Source organism: Dermacentor albipictus, chromosome 1 (assembly GCF_038994185.2).
Source record: "Dermacentor albipictus isolate Rhodes 1998 colony chromosome 1, USDA_Dalb.pri_finalv2, whole genome shotgun sequence".
Taxonomy (NCBI): domain Eukaryota; kingdom Metazoa; phylum Arthropoda; class Arachnida; order Ixodida; family Ixodidae; genus Dermacentor; species Dermacentor albipictus.
In genome coordinates this window covers 102,310,524-102,323,909 of record NC_091821.1, presented here as the reverse complement: position 1 = coordinate 102,323,909, position 13,386 = coordinate 102,310,524, and the positions used below count along the sequence as shown (strand labels likewise).

General features: G+C 45.7%; 1 protein-coding gene across 2 annotated transcripts in view; it reads right to left on the bottom strand.

The window, feature by feature from the left end:
- Positions 1-13,386, bottom strand: part of LOC135906151 (ATP-binding cassette sub-family A member 2-like) — a 256,013-nt gene that overhangs the window by 105,698 nt on the left and 136,929 nt on the right. The gene's annotated exons all lie outside the window — the stretch shown is intronic.

The window sequence follows — 13,386 nt, the reverse complement described above, 5'->3', positions numbered from 1 at the left end:
ATGCATTACTTGAACCGTGAGGTGGCCAGCACTTTCTGCACCACCGGTGAGTGCTGGGTGATTAATGAGGGGTGAAATGTAGTCACAATGCATCACAGAGATTCTTGCTGTCATGAAATGCAAAAAATTTACTGACGCTTACAATACTCTCTATTGCAAAATTGGAACACAGCTGTTAACGTGTTTTCATTTTATGATACATTGGTTGGCGCAGACAATCTGTGTCGTGCTGCACGTTGCAAACAGAGTGAAGTGTGGCGCGACTGCCTCACCAAATGGGAGATCGCGAGAGGCAGCACGTGGGTGCAATTCACAGCAGCCGCCACAGACAGACCTCCGCTCATGCAGCGCTTTGTTTCCAGATGTGGCATCGGTGGCGTCACCGGCGAACAGATGACGCACGCTACTCTGGCGCCATTTCAAAGCCATCATCGCTGCAAAGCCCGTCTTGCATGGCACTACACTTTTTTTCTCATGCTTTCACCATACCCTCCTCCTCCGCTTTCCACCTCATGGTTCCACTGCGCTCGCCTCCTCTGCTTTCCTCCTCATGCTCTCTTTGCTATCGCCATCTTTCATCTGCGCTCTGCACTTGCTCTTTCATCCTTCACTGTACTCGTTCACTTGGATACAAGGACACCAAGGGACAACGTCAGCTCTCGCCACAGGAACGGGTGCTTAAGAGCTGTGCTCTAAAATGCATTAGCTTGGTGTCTGCAGCATTCACCGGTGGTGCAAGAAGTGCCAGCAGTCACATGCTCCGAGTATTACATTTCAAATGCTGAGCACTGTACATGTAACAATCTTTACTTGGAACGGCAATAGCTGCTCAAAAGCACTGCAGTGTCAGCAACTAACACAAGCTCTTTTCTCACTGCCTGAAACCACAGAATGGCTCATAGTCATCTTCAAAATGCCAGCAAAACTTTAAAGCACATCTGCTGCATTACATAGTTTTATACTGATATTTAGAATAAAATGAACCAAATGAAAAAAAAAATTGAACTGCTATGAGTCAACAGGCTAAAATTTTAACATGCAAGATATTCAGCAGCTACAGCATTTAACACTTGCTACCGATGTAGTGCAGCTCTAGCTTAGCTAACATTTCCCATGACAATAGCTCTTGACATCTATCAATGAAGAGAAGGATTAAGCTACTTTTTGACAATGTAAACACAAAGTTCGTGTCCAGCACTAGTGAAAGATCATGGAGGGAATTCTTTTGCAGGGCACAAATTTTTTTGTGCTCACATTAGCAATGAAAGCAAGTTATGTGTCATGCCATTGCCTACAAAGTGCTGATTTATGTGCTAAATAATTATTAAGGTGCTGCTACTACATTATCAATGGTAAGGTTTTTATATGGTACATGACAAGTTCAGGCAAAACAATTAAGGTTAATCTGCATTTCAAAGGAAGTGGCCATATTATAAATGCAGAATGCATATTCAGTGAAGCAGCTACTTATTTCTCTTTCGTAAATATAACTCAATAGAAACGCACAAAGTCTTTACTACTATTCGGAGCTTGCAGCCAAAGCCAGGAAATGTGTGAATGCTAATCATTGCACCAGGCTGCTTGGCCAACAAACCTAAGTGTTGCATATGAACTTTGTCCAAATAAGCTAAAGAAAACAATAATTCAGGCATTGATAATGGTTGCCTGTTTTGATGTACCCACAAATCAGCTGGGAAAGAGACAACATGGCACTTCTTGATTCTATGGCATTCAATTTCACATGGTATTTTGATAACTTTGATATTCTCTCTGAGAACTAGAGGACATTTTTCAGCAGAAAAATGCAGTACTAGCAGCTGGCGGAGTTTCTTGTAACTGAAACTACTCAACTTCATAGTCTCGTTCACAGGTAATACCACCATACCATACAAATAAAGACTTTTCCAGAACCCTCCTTTTTTCAGATGGCAGTTTTTTATTGTTTTTTTTATTTCTTCTGCAAGGAAACATTTAAAATTACATTTAATTTGGTTCACTAAGAACAATATAAGATCTCTGTGAATAATTTAATGTCAATGTTTTCTCCTTGCTTTCACTGCATGACCTTGGTACAGTGGTTATGATGCCTGGATTTAAGCTGCAGTCACAGGTTCGATCCCATCTCACACCCTGCAAAATTTTAGTTGCAAAAGAGCTTTAGTGATGGATACTTTTGAGCAAAAGTACATGAACCATGGTTATTGGAAAAAATAAACAGATTTTTTATGATCTAAAGTAGGCAGTATAAAAGTGAAAAGTGCACAGCACCAATCTCAGTCATACACAGGATACACTATTTAACATCACATTGTACATAAAAGGCTACAAACACATTCAAATGTCTTGAGGATTTGTTTATCAGTATTCTATTACTTATAGGTGCACGTATGTACACAAATACCATGTTTAATAACTTTCCACTAATCTCTGCGAAGAACATCTGAGCAAACTGTAAACATCCTTTGTGTTCCACTCTCTCAGCACGTGGACGAAGGTTGTCTTGTGTTTCCATCACTTTCTGTGCCCTTTGACTGTGATGCCAGTCACTGCATTTGCAGCCAGTTAACATTTTCTTCTCAGCAAACACATTCAACAGCTTTAGTGAGTGCGGATAATGAGCCACAGGTGTCCTAAATGATGTTTTCCCAGTGTACTACACACGAACAGAACAGACACACACAGTGCCGATTTTCAATGCTGTGTGTATCTATCCTGTTGTCCATGTCTAATGTGGTCGGAAAACATTGATTATGTAGCACTAACTGGCCCAATGTTCAACCTTGGTGTCCTAAGTTTTCTGGAAAGAGTTTTGACCACAAGAATTTTGTTTTACTGCACATTTGCACATCAGGCAGGTGGTTGGCAATATTGAGCACATGACAAATGGCCACTGTGATAAATACAATTCTCAGACCTAAGAAATGCCTGCCCTATCCCTTGGCATTCTGCCTATATCTGGATGATAAAGGTCCCACTCTCTTTTTTACTCATAATTTTCTACAACAGGAGTCTTGAAACACAACAAGCTGCATGTACCTCAATTATAATGACGACGATGATTAGTGGGGTTTATTGGCACAAGGGCCAGATGTGGCCAAAGAGTGTCAAGGCGCTGGTAATGTCTTGTCAATGGTACATGAATAATGAATTATGAGGTGTGGATAAAACACAAGATGTGCCATGACTGTAAAAGTGCATAAAAACTGTCACTGTAAATCGCATAAAACATAGGCACTAAAATAATGACACCAGCTAGTTAGTGATGTGGGCTATGGCATTGTAAGATGAACATAGAAAATGTGCTACAAATGGGTGATAGACTAAGATGGGTCAATGGCTGTAGCGTTACTGCCTTCACCAAAGCCCTTGGAACCTAAGAGCTTGCAGGCATGTGCTATACTAAACGCTACCAATGTTTGAGACTGGTGACGTGAACGGGGCATGCAGGAACAATAACAACAACAACATCCAGCTTAAAAGAAAACTTAAGAGGATGAAGAAAAAACAAAACAAAGATTAAATACAAATTGAAAGAGTATACCAAGAATTATTAACTACACTCAAGTGCGCTAGGGATAAGTATTTTTCCCAAAGTCTCAGTGAATTCATTAAAACCGACCCCCTAAAGTTTTGGCGTCCTCTCAGGAACACTAAACAGGAGAGAAAGAAAATAAACAAAGGCGATTTAGTTTTCATGGATGCAGAAGAAATTCCAAAATAATTCAATCACTATTTCCAAAGCGTCATTGCAGAAAATGAGTTCAGGCCTCGGAGCTTGCACAATGATGCAGCAGATCGGTTAGCAATAAATTGCGAAGGTGCTGAAGCCATTATGCTTAACCTTAATCCAAAAAAGACTACCTGGCTGGACGGCATTCCTAATGCGTTTTTGAGGCGGTATGCTGAACAGATATATGAATTTCTGACCAGTGTATTCAAGCTGTTCCTGGGTACAGGTAGGATACCAGATGACTGGTGGAACGCACGTGTAGCACCTATTTATAAAAAGGGCGGTCCGTTATCAGTTACTAATTACAGGCCTTTTTCTATTAGTGTACCGTGCAAATTGTTAGAACATGTCATTGTCAGCTACATACAGAGGTTATTATCGGAACACGATTACTTATCATTCCATCAGCATGGTTTTAAACAAGGTTTGTCTACCGTTACACAGCTTGTGTCAACAGTCCATGTTTTGTCTCATGAGGTGGACTCGTCAGGCCAGATTAATGTTCTTTTTATAGGTTTCTGCAAATCCTTTGACAAGGTTCCTCATGGAAAACTTCTGCTTAAATAGGAATTAACAGGGCTTCTAGCGTTTATCTTTCCATGGATTGGTGCCTGCCTCAAAGATAGGCGACAGTTTGTTCAAGTCGGCAACTGTTCAAGTCTTCTGAGTGTCACTTCAGGAGTTCCCCAAAGAAGTGTCTTGGGACTGCATATCATATTGCTACGGAACAGTATTTGTGATGGCAAAGAGGCAAGCAGGGTGAAGAGGACGACGACAATTAGAGGCTAGCACGGGCTGTTGCCTCTTGGCCAAGTGCGGCGTATTGCCTTGTAAATACACTTATATATAACTTTTCGTCGGCGTCTTCCTACGTAACATATCTGGTGAAGGTGGACGTTCCCTGTACCTCGTCATGGAGCTTCGCACTGGACGGTACGTAGAGCCTTCCTTCATGGCTCCTGGCAACGACAACTCGACTCCGCTGGCTCCAGCACCTGCTGCCACTTCGACAACCTACATCACTCTCCCTGCTCCCCGTGATCCTGGCGTATTCTCGGGCAAAGATGGGCAAGACGTCGATGACTGGATCAGCCTGTACGAACACGTCAGCCGCAATAACCGGTGGGACCTTACTATCATGCTTGCCAATGTAGTCTTTTAGCTCGGTGGCACACCTTGAGTTTGGTTTCGGACGCACGAAGATCAGCTCACCAGTTGGGATTCCCTTAAGCGAAAGCTCCGAGACTTGTTCGGCAAGCACTACGGTCACCAACTAGCCACGCAAAAGGCGCTTTCCGGCCGTGTGCAGATGTCAACAGAGCCCTACGTCACATACATTCAGGACGTCTTAGCTCTGTGCTGCAAGGTTGACACACATATGACTGACTCAGATAAGGTTTCCCACATCCTCAAAGGCATTGCCGATGACGCCTTCAACTTGCTCGTTTGCAACAACGTAGAGACGGTGGATGCTGTTATAAAAGTGTGCCGCATGGAACTCGCTAAAAGCCGACGTATTGACCAGCATTTTGCCCGTCTGCCCAACACCCCAGCGACATCTTCCTGTGCCGACGCTCCTCGTCCCAACAACACTGCCGATGTTACCAGAATCATCCGGCGTGAGATCGAGGCCGCCTATCCGGCTGCCTTCGACTCCAGCCCCTCCAACGCACCTGCAGTCTCGATTTCCCTGATCCAGGCAGTTGTCCGCCAGGAGTTCGCAAACATGGGTCTTCACACCATCTGCTTGGCCAATCGCCCTGATACTCACCCGGCTTCTTCGATTCCACCCCGTCCCCGCATCTTCTTACCCACCACGTTTCCGCAACCCGTCTGAATGGCGCACTGCTGACGACAAGCCCATTTGTTTTCACTGCCATCGAATCGGGCACATTTCTCGGCACTGACCCAGTCGCTGGAGTTTCCTGAACTGGTCTACTTATAGTGCCTACTCTCACCCCACAGGAGGCCCTTTCCGTCCCCATGCTGCCCGCTCCGATAATGCCGCCACAGATTCTCCTGCGCCGAACTGCCCCTAATCTCGTTCGCCCTCGCCCCAACGACGACAATCTCGCTCCCCCCAGCCCCGTCGCTCCTATTCGCCGACTCCCTTCAGACGCCGCTCCCAGCCGGAAAACTAGACGATGCAGCGCCTCGAGGTGACGTTGCATTGCTCCCTACGCTGCCAAATCCTCTACTGACGTTGCCCACTCATCTGAACCTTCTTGACGTGCAAGTCGACGGTGTTTCTGTATATGCTCTCATAGACACTGGGGCGCATTTGTCGGTAATGAGCGCTGATCTTCGTAACTGGCTAAGGAAAATAATCACGCCCGCCATGATGCCTGTTGTCCGTGTCGCCGATGGTGGAACAGCACCTGTAACTGGTATGTGTTCCGCCCGCGTCTCCTTCGCCGATCGCTCCACTATCGTGCTATTCACAGTCATCGCCCACTGTCCCCACGACATCATCCTCGGCTTAGACTTCCTCTCCGCACATTCTGCTCTCATTGATTGTTCCGCCAGTACTCTCCGCCTTGACCTGCCTGTTCTGGATCCCGCTGAACCACACCCCAATCGCTTCAGTTCCGTCGACTTCGTTCACTTGCCACCTTCGGCACCAACTTACGTTGACTTCGTGTCATCCCCACCAGTCCCCGACGGTCACTACATCGCGGCTCCTATGCAAGATGTCCTCCTTACACACGGGATTACAGTACCTCATACAGTTTTATATATTACGGCGAATTGCGTGTGCCTGCCAGTGGTCAATTTTGGCTTGACGACACAAGTGCTGCCACGCGGGATGTCTCTGGCCCAGCTTTGCTCATTCGAGGGAGGATCACTCAGTAGCATCCATTGAAGTAGACGACACTTCATCCGATACTCCTCTACCATCGCAGTCGGCAAATTGTATCATCGCTGACTTACAGAAAATGATTGCGCCCGACATGCCGTCCGAGCATGCTCGTGAACTCTACCGCATTCTGTTTTCCTACCACGATATTTTTTACTTTAACGATCGTCCTTCGGCCCAAACTACATCTGTTAAACATCGCATTAATACCAGCGATGCCCCTCCTATTCATCGCCGCCCGTATAGAGTATCGTGTAACACCAGATGGTCTTTATCAATTCAAAGTGATGCCGTTCGGTCTATGTAACGCTCCTGCCACTTTTGAATGCATGATGGACTTCCTTTTTCACACTTTCAAATGGTCCACATGCCTGTGCTACTTAGACGACATTATAGTATTCTCCCCAACGTTCGCTACGCACCTCGAGTGCCTCTCAGCAGTTTTGGACTTTTTTCGTCGAGCCGGTCTGCAACTCAATGCATCGAAGTGCCAATTCGGCCGTCGCCAGATTACCGTCCTTGGACATCTCGTTGACGCGAACGAAGTGCGACCAGAGCCAGGCAAGATCTATGCTGTTACGCACTTCCCTGTTCCAAAGTGTGTCAAGGATGTGCGCAGCTTCATTGGCCTTTGCTCGTACTTTCGTCGTTTCGTGAAAAATTTCGCGGCCATAGCACGACCACTAAACAAGCTTTTGAAAAAAGACGCCCCTTACCAGTGGGGCGATAACGAAGCCTCTGCATTTTCGCATCTAATCGACCTGCTCACAACGCCTCCCGTTCTGGCCCATTTCGATCCTTCTGCACCTACCGAAGTATGTACTGATGCCAGCGGTCACGGAATTGGCGCAGTACTGGCACAACACCAGTGCGGCAACGACCGTGTTATCACTTACGCCAGCAGGCTACTCTCACCCTCCGAGCGCAACTATTCCATCACTGAGCGTGAATGTCTGGCCCTAGTTTGGGCGGTTGCGAAGTTCCGCCCATACTTATATGGCCGACCCTTTTCCGTTGTCACAGACCATCACACGCTTTGCTGGTTATGCTCACTGAAAGATCCTACATGAAGACTTGGTCACTGGGCCTTACGCCTCCAAGAATATTCGTATACTGTCACCTACAAATCTGGCCAACTACACAAGGACGCTGACTGCCTGTCTCGCTACCCGGTAGACGAGCCTGACGCCACCAACAGTAGTACATTTTCTCTGTGTCTGCCTTCGCTAATATCGCCGTTGAGCAGTACCGAGACCTATCGCTGCGAGTACTCATCGAGCGTCTGCACTCTACACCTACCAACGCATCCGTTCGCAGATATGTCCTCCAGAGCGGCATTCTGTACCGAAGGAACTTCCTCCCCGACGGCTCTGATCTTCTTCTTGTCATGCCAAAACATCTACAACAGACTGTGCTCTTTGAGATGCATGACACACCCACTGCAGGACATTTTGGTGTAACCCGTATGTACGACCACGTCCGCCGCCGCTTCTATTGGCCTAGTCTCGCTCGCTCTGTCCGACGCTTTGTTGCTGCCTGTGATCCCTGTCAGCGTCTGAAAACACCTCAGGTGCTACCTGCCGGTCATCTCCAGCCGATCACCATCCCTGTGAAACCATTCTTTCATGTTGGATTAGACCTCCTCGGTCCCTTTCCCACGTCATCCTCTGGGAACAAATGGGTAGCCGTCGCAACTGATTACGCCCCCTGATACGCTATCACGCGGGCTCTCCCTACCAGTTGCGCCACTGACGTCGTGGACTTTCTTTTGCGTGACATTATCTTACTTCATGGCGCCCCGCAACAGCTGCTTACTGACCGTGGTCGTAACTTCCTCTCGAAAGTTATCGCCGACATTGTGTGTTCCTGCTCCATTCAACACAAGCTGACTACCTCATACCATCCTCAAACCAATGGCCTGACAGAACGGTTAAACCGTACTCTTACCGATATGCTGCCCAAGTACGTTTCCAAGGACCACCACGACTGGGACATTGCCCTTCCTTACGTCACATTTGCGTACAATTCTTCCCGGCACGACACCGCCGGATTTTCTCCATTTTATCTATTGTACGGTCGCGAACCGACCTTGCCCCTGGACACGGCACTTCTTCCTGCTGCGATCTCAACAAGCGAGTATGCGCGCGACGCCATCGCCCTCGCCGACCATGCACGCCAGCTTGCCCGTACTCGACTGACGGCCTCGCAAACCACTCAGCAGCGTCAGTACAACGCCCGCCACTGTGGCGTACAGTTTTCGCCTGGTGAGCTTGTGCTCCTGTGGTCACCCTCTCGTCAAGTCAGACTTTCAGAGAAGCTCCTTTCGCGATACACAGGGCCCTACTGCGTGCTGCGCCAGGTGATGCCTGTGACGTGCGAAATTGCTTCTGTGAGTTCAACCTCGTCCTCTACTCTGGTATCTAGTGATGTCGTACACGTCAGTATGCTCAAGGCCTACTACACTGCTTCCGAGTCCGGCCTTTAGTCACTCTGGGACGGCGCTTTTGCCGCCGGGGGTAGTGCTACGGAACAGTATTTACGATCACGAAAAGGCAAGCAGTGTGAAGACGACGACGACGATTAGAGGCTAGCGCGGGCTGTTGCCTCTTGGCCAAGTGCGGTGTATTTTCCTGTAAATATACTTGTATATAGTTTTTCGTCTGCGTCTTCCTATGTAACAATATGAACTGAGTGCCCCGTATTTTTCGAAATTTTTTTTGCGTCTATGACCGTATCAGGCCCTCCACTCTCAGTTACAAAAATATTGCTGGCTCTCCCGTAATCGAGAGTAGATGGAAGCATGAAATGGCAACCGGCAAAGCAGGTTGGCTGGAGATGGTACTAGCCATAATCTTAAAAGGGGTGTAGTGCATGTTCGCAACGGCACACCCCACTACACCACACCACACTGCACTACACCGCACCATGCCACACTATGCAGTGGTCCATATGGACGCTGCCCAGCTAGAAGAAAACAGGCTGAAGGCGGCACGACAGGCAGCAAAAAGATGCCAGGGAGACAGAGCACACTGCTGAGCTAGACGAAAAACACCTGAAGGAGGTGCCATGCAGTGTGGCGCCATCTCTCGAGGCAATGCAAAACCTGTGCCGCGGAACTAACAGACCGCAGGGATTCAAAAGAGCACAGGCAAGCCTGTCTCAGCGTCAAAAGATGACAAGTGTATGGTGCCCCATATCTACGTCTTGAATGTCGTTATTGGAAATGACAAATAAGTAAAACTTCAGCGTATTAGAAGTTACAGCTTGAGTGATATGGTGAACAAACATTAGGAAGAACTCGAAAGCAATATTTTTTGTAACTTGTTTAGGCAGTACCTAGCGCATGTAATGCGGTCCTCTACAATGTGTTGGGGGTCAGAGACCACGTTCTCTTAAGTTTTTTCACTGGTTGCCTGGATGATCTCGTTTTGTTCTCGCAACTTGCCCGGATGTCCTTGTTTGAGTGCCCGTATAAGAGCTATGGCTTTTGGCTCAAAGTCACTTGATGGTCGCCAACAACGGGAGCTAAAAGCATTTCGTGCTTAATATAAATGTAGGACGACCATGTCATGGCCCCTTAAAGGAGAGACTGACATATCAAATATGTGCATAAAATATAAATACGTAACTACTGAACAGGAAGATGCCCAGATAAATTTAAAACAGAAATAATTATGTAAGAATGTCCAACAAATATAAATACATAACTATAGAGTAAGAGAAAGTCGAAATACATACAGTCATAGGAAAAACAAATATGTAGATTTCATTTGATGTATTATTACTACAAAGTTTCAGACCGTCAGCTAATATCAATGAAATTTTCTCTACAAACTACAGGGTTAGCCGGACACACCCTGCTTAGATTGAATAAGTTATGGTGCCACAGTGGCCTTTCAGAAACATTAAAAGAAATTTATTCAACAATTTGAGCACAATCAATATGACCAAGTAAGCACTTATGAAAAAACAAAAGATAGTGTTTTAATCTCCTGGATTTCATGTCAACTTTGCACTTGTTTTACAATCTGTTGTATTCATAGTAATGTTTTCTGCCAAGATGTCTATCATAGCACATTCAAATAAAACACCGCTGGACATTTTATATTTTTTCTTGCAATTCTTTGTTCAGATTGTTCCACACAACAGAGGCAAACTTGAATTAGCTTTGTGCAAGCAAGCAATACAGTCTTATTACAGATTCTTACAGAGTCTTACAGATTCAATACAATCAATGAAGCACCAAGTGATTTGCACCATAAAACTGTACACAAATATTAAGGGTTTTACAATGGCATTAACAAGCTCATGAAACCTATGTTGACCATCCATACATGCCAAGATTTCGAGCACTCGTCACTTAATTTAAAGGGGCCCTGAACTACTTTTTATCCAAGTGAAGAAAGGCATTTTAAGTGAAAATAAGCTATTTCAGAAATACTTTGCCGCAAAAGGTACTTCAATACGTTCAGCAGAGGTGGAGTTATTGGCAATCGAACATGGCGTCCGCTGTGCTCCCATACCTTCTTCAATGCCTTACACTGTGAAGGCTACAGCGCAGCAGGGCATGCCTACAACACTCTGCCTTCTAAATGTTACCGTGGCACGCAGTTCAAATTTCATTTTGGATGTTAACGTAGATGCCAGGACTTCTGCTTTTGGTGCATACGACATGCTAAATATAAGCTAAATGCAGTTGTCCTCAGCAAGCCGCAGTGCGCTTAGCCAGTGGGCTTGTGGCGGCACCCCACGGCGGCTGCAGTATCTATGCCATGTAGCCGACCACAGCTTGATGTCAGCTATCGGCCAATAGCAGCCATTTAAGGGAATGACAAAATAGTGAGTCTAGAAGAGAGTGAGGACAGGGCCTTCTGTTGAAAAGAGAGCATTTGAGAGAAAGGTGACATTGCGATCCACTTGCGAGCTCCACGCACCACGTATGACAGCAAAACTTGGTTGAGATGTTCACAGCAGTGTATGCTAGCTGTGGCTGTTATTTCACGAAGCCCGAGGGGTGGTTCAGGGCCCCTTTCAAGTAGTATCCTCAAGGCAGTAACCTGAATACACTGAAGACTGTTTTCTCGTGAATGATAAAACAACACTTTTTGAAGCATTTAAAGTAAGACTACTCAAAAAGCATGCTAATTGCATCTATACCTTCTTGAACAAACACATGGACATTATGATCTGAAATAGGTATGAACAGCTTCAAATCATCTGCATATCACATACCTGCCAACCTGTGAACATCAAAATTCTGAAAAATGTCGCAGACAAGGGAGGGAGCGGCACACATCTAAAAAAAATTCGCCTTGAGCACACACCTTCTGACATAAACATGCACTTTATTAATTATGATTTAGCTTTACACAGAGCACAGGAGTGGTAGCAAAGTTGGCACAGGAAAGAGTGAGAAGCAACTTATTGTTTTTAGATCACAGTGACTTTTTCAGCGACTTTGGTGATGCTGCTGCAGAAATTTGTTTGAATAAACTTGCTCGAACCGATTAAGTAGACTTCCAATGTGTGTCGTCTTTCGCTGCCACAAGAAGGCAGTATAATTACCATCACAATTTCTTTTTTGCATGCATTTTTTGCAATCTCACACTGGCCTCATGCCTCAATAAACCTGAATAAACCTGAATAAAATGAATAAACCTCAGGCTACCACACTAAGACTCCTGCAAACCCGTACATATCCCACTCCTCGGTCTCTTCACAGGATAGATCCTGAACACTCACAGTCGTGCCCCAAATGTGGTCATGACTCATGCTCCTTTGACCACATGCTCTGGCTGTGCCCAGCCCTTAACGCCTCTCCACCCATCACGAAAGAACAATGGCAGGACTCTCTCAAGAGCAGCAACTTCAACATTCAACTCCAGGCTGTCCAGAGGGCCCACGACATTGCCGCGGGACTTGATCTCCCGGTTCCATCGTGGGCGGAGCCACCGACTTGATCTTCGGGAGCCTTCGGTTTGGCTCCCCGAGGTCTCAGTCCCTCAGGACTCAAATAAAGTTCTTGTCATGTCATGTCACACTGGCCAATCTTTCAACACCTTTGAAACGTTGGAATAAGATAGATAGGTGTGCTAGTTGGTATTGCAGCCTAGAGTGTAGTGAAGGTGAAACACGAAGAAAGTGACACACACACTTGTGTAGCGTGTCAGCTTGGTGTTTCACCTTTCCTACACTCTAGGCTTCTTCCCTTTAAGAACTTCTCTCGAAACATATTTATTTTATGTATAACATGACGTAAAATCTGTAAAATTGTAGAATGAGCCCAAATTCGTAAACTTAATGAAAAATTCGGAAGAGTTGACAGGTATGATATTGTAATAGTCCAGCTATTTTTATTACAGATGGCAAATCGTTCATGAAAAATATGAAAAGTAACGGAGCAATTATTGATCCTTGCAGAAGCCCGTGCATGGCCTTACAGGGTTCAGTAAGAATGCCCGAAATGCGTACATAATTTTTACATTGATGCAGACAGTCCTAGAAAAATGCACATATACTGTATTTACTTGCATAATGATCGCACTTGCGTAACGATCACACCCCTGAATTTTGTCATCAAAATTAGATTTTTTTTTCTTTCCCGTGTAATGATTTCACCCCAAACTTGCCGCAGGGATGTGTCGTGTGCCAAGTCTAGCTAATGATGATTGCGCTTACCATTGTTGAATGCTATGTGAACGACTCTTCGAGACATACCAAGCGGTCTGCACGCACCAAACATTCTTAAGCAGATGCCCCATTTTATTCCTTTCATCACTTTCCACATTTCCATGAAAAA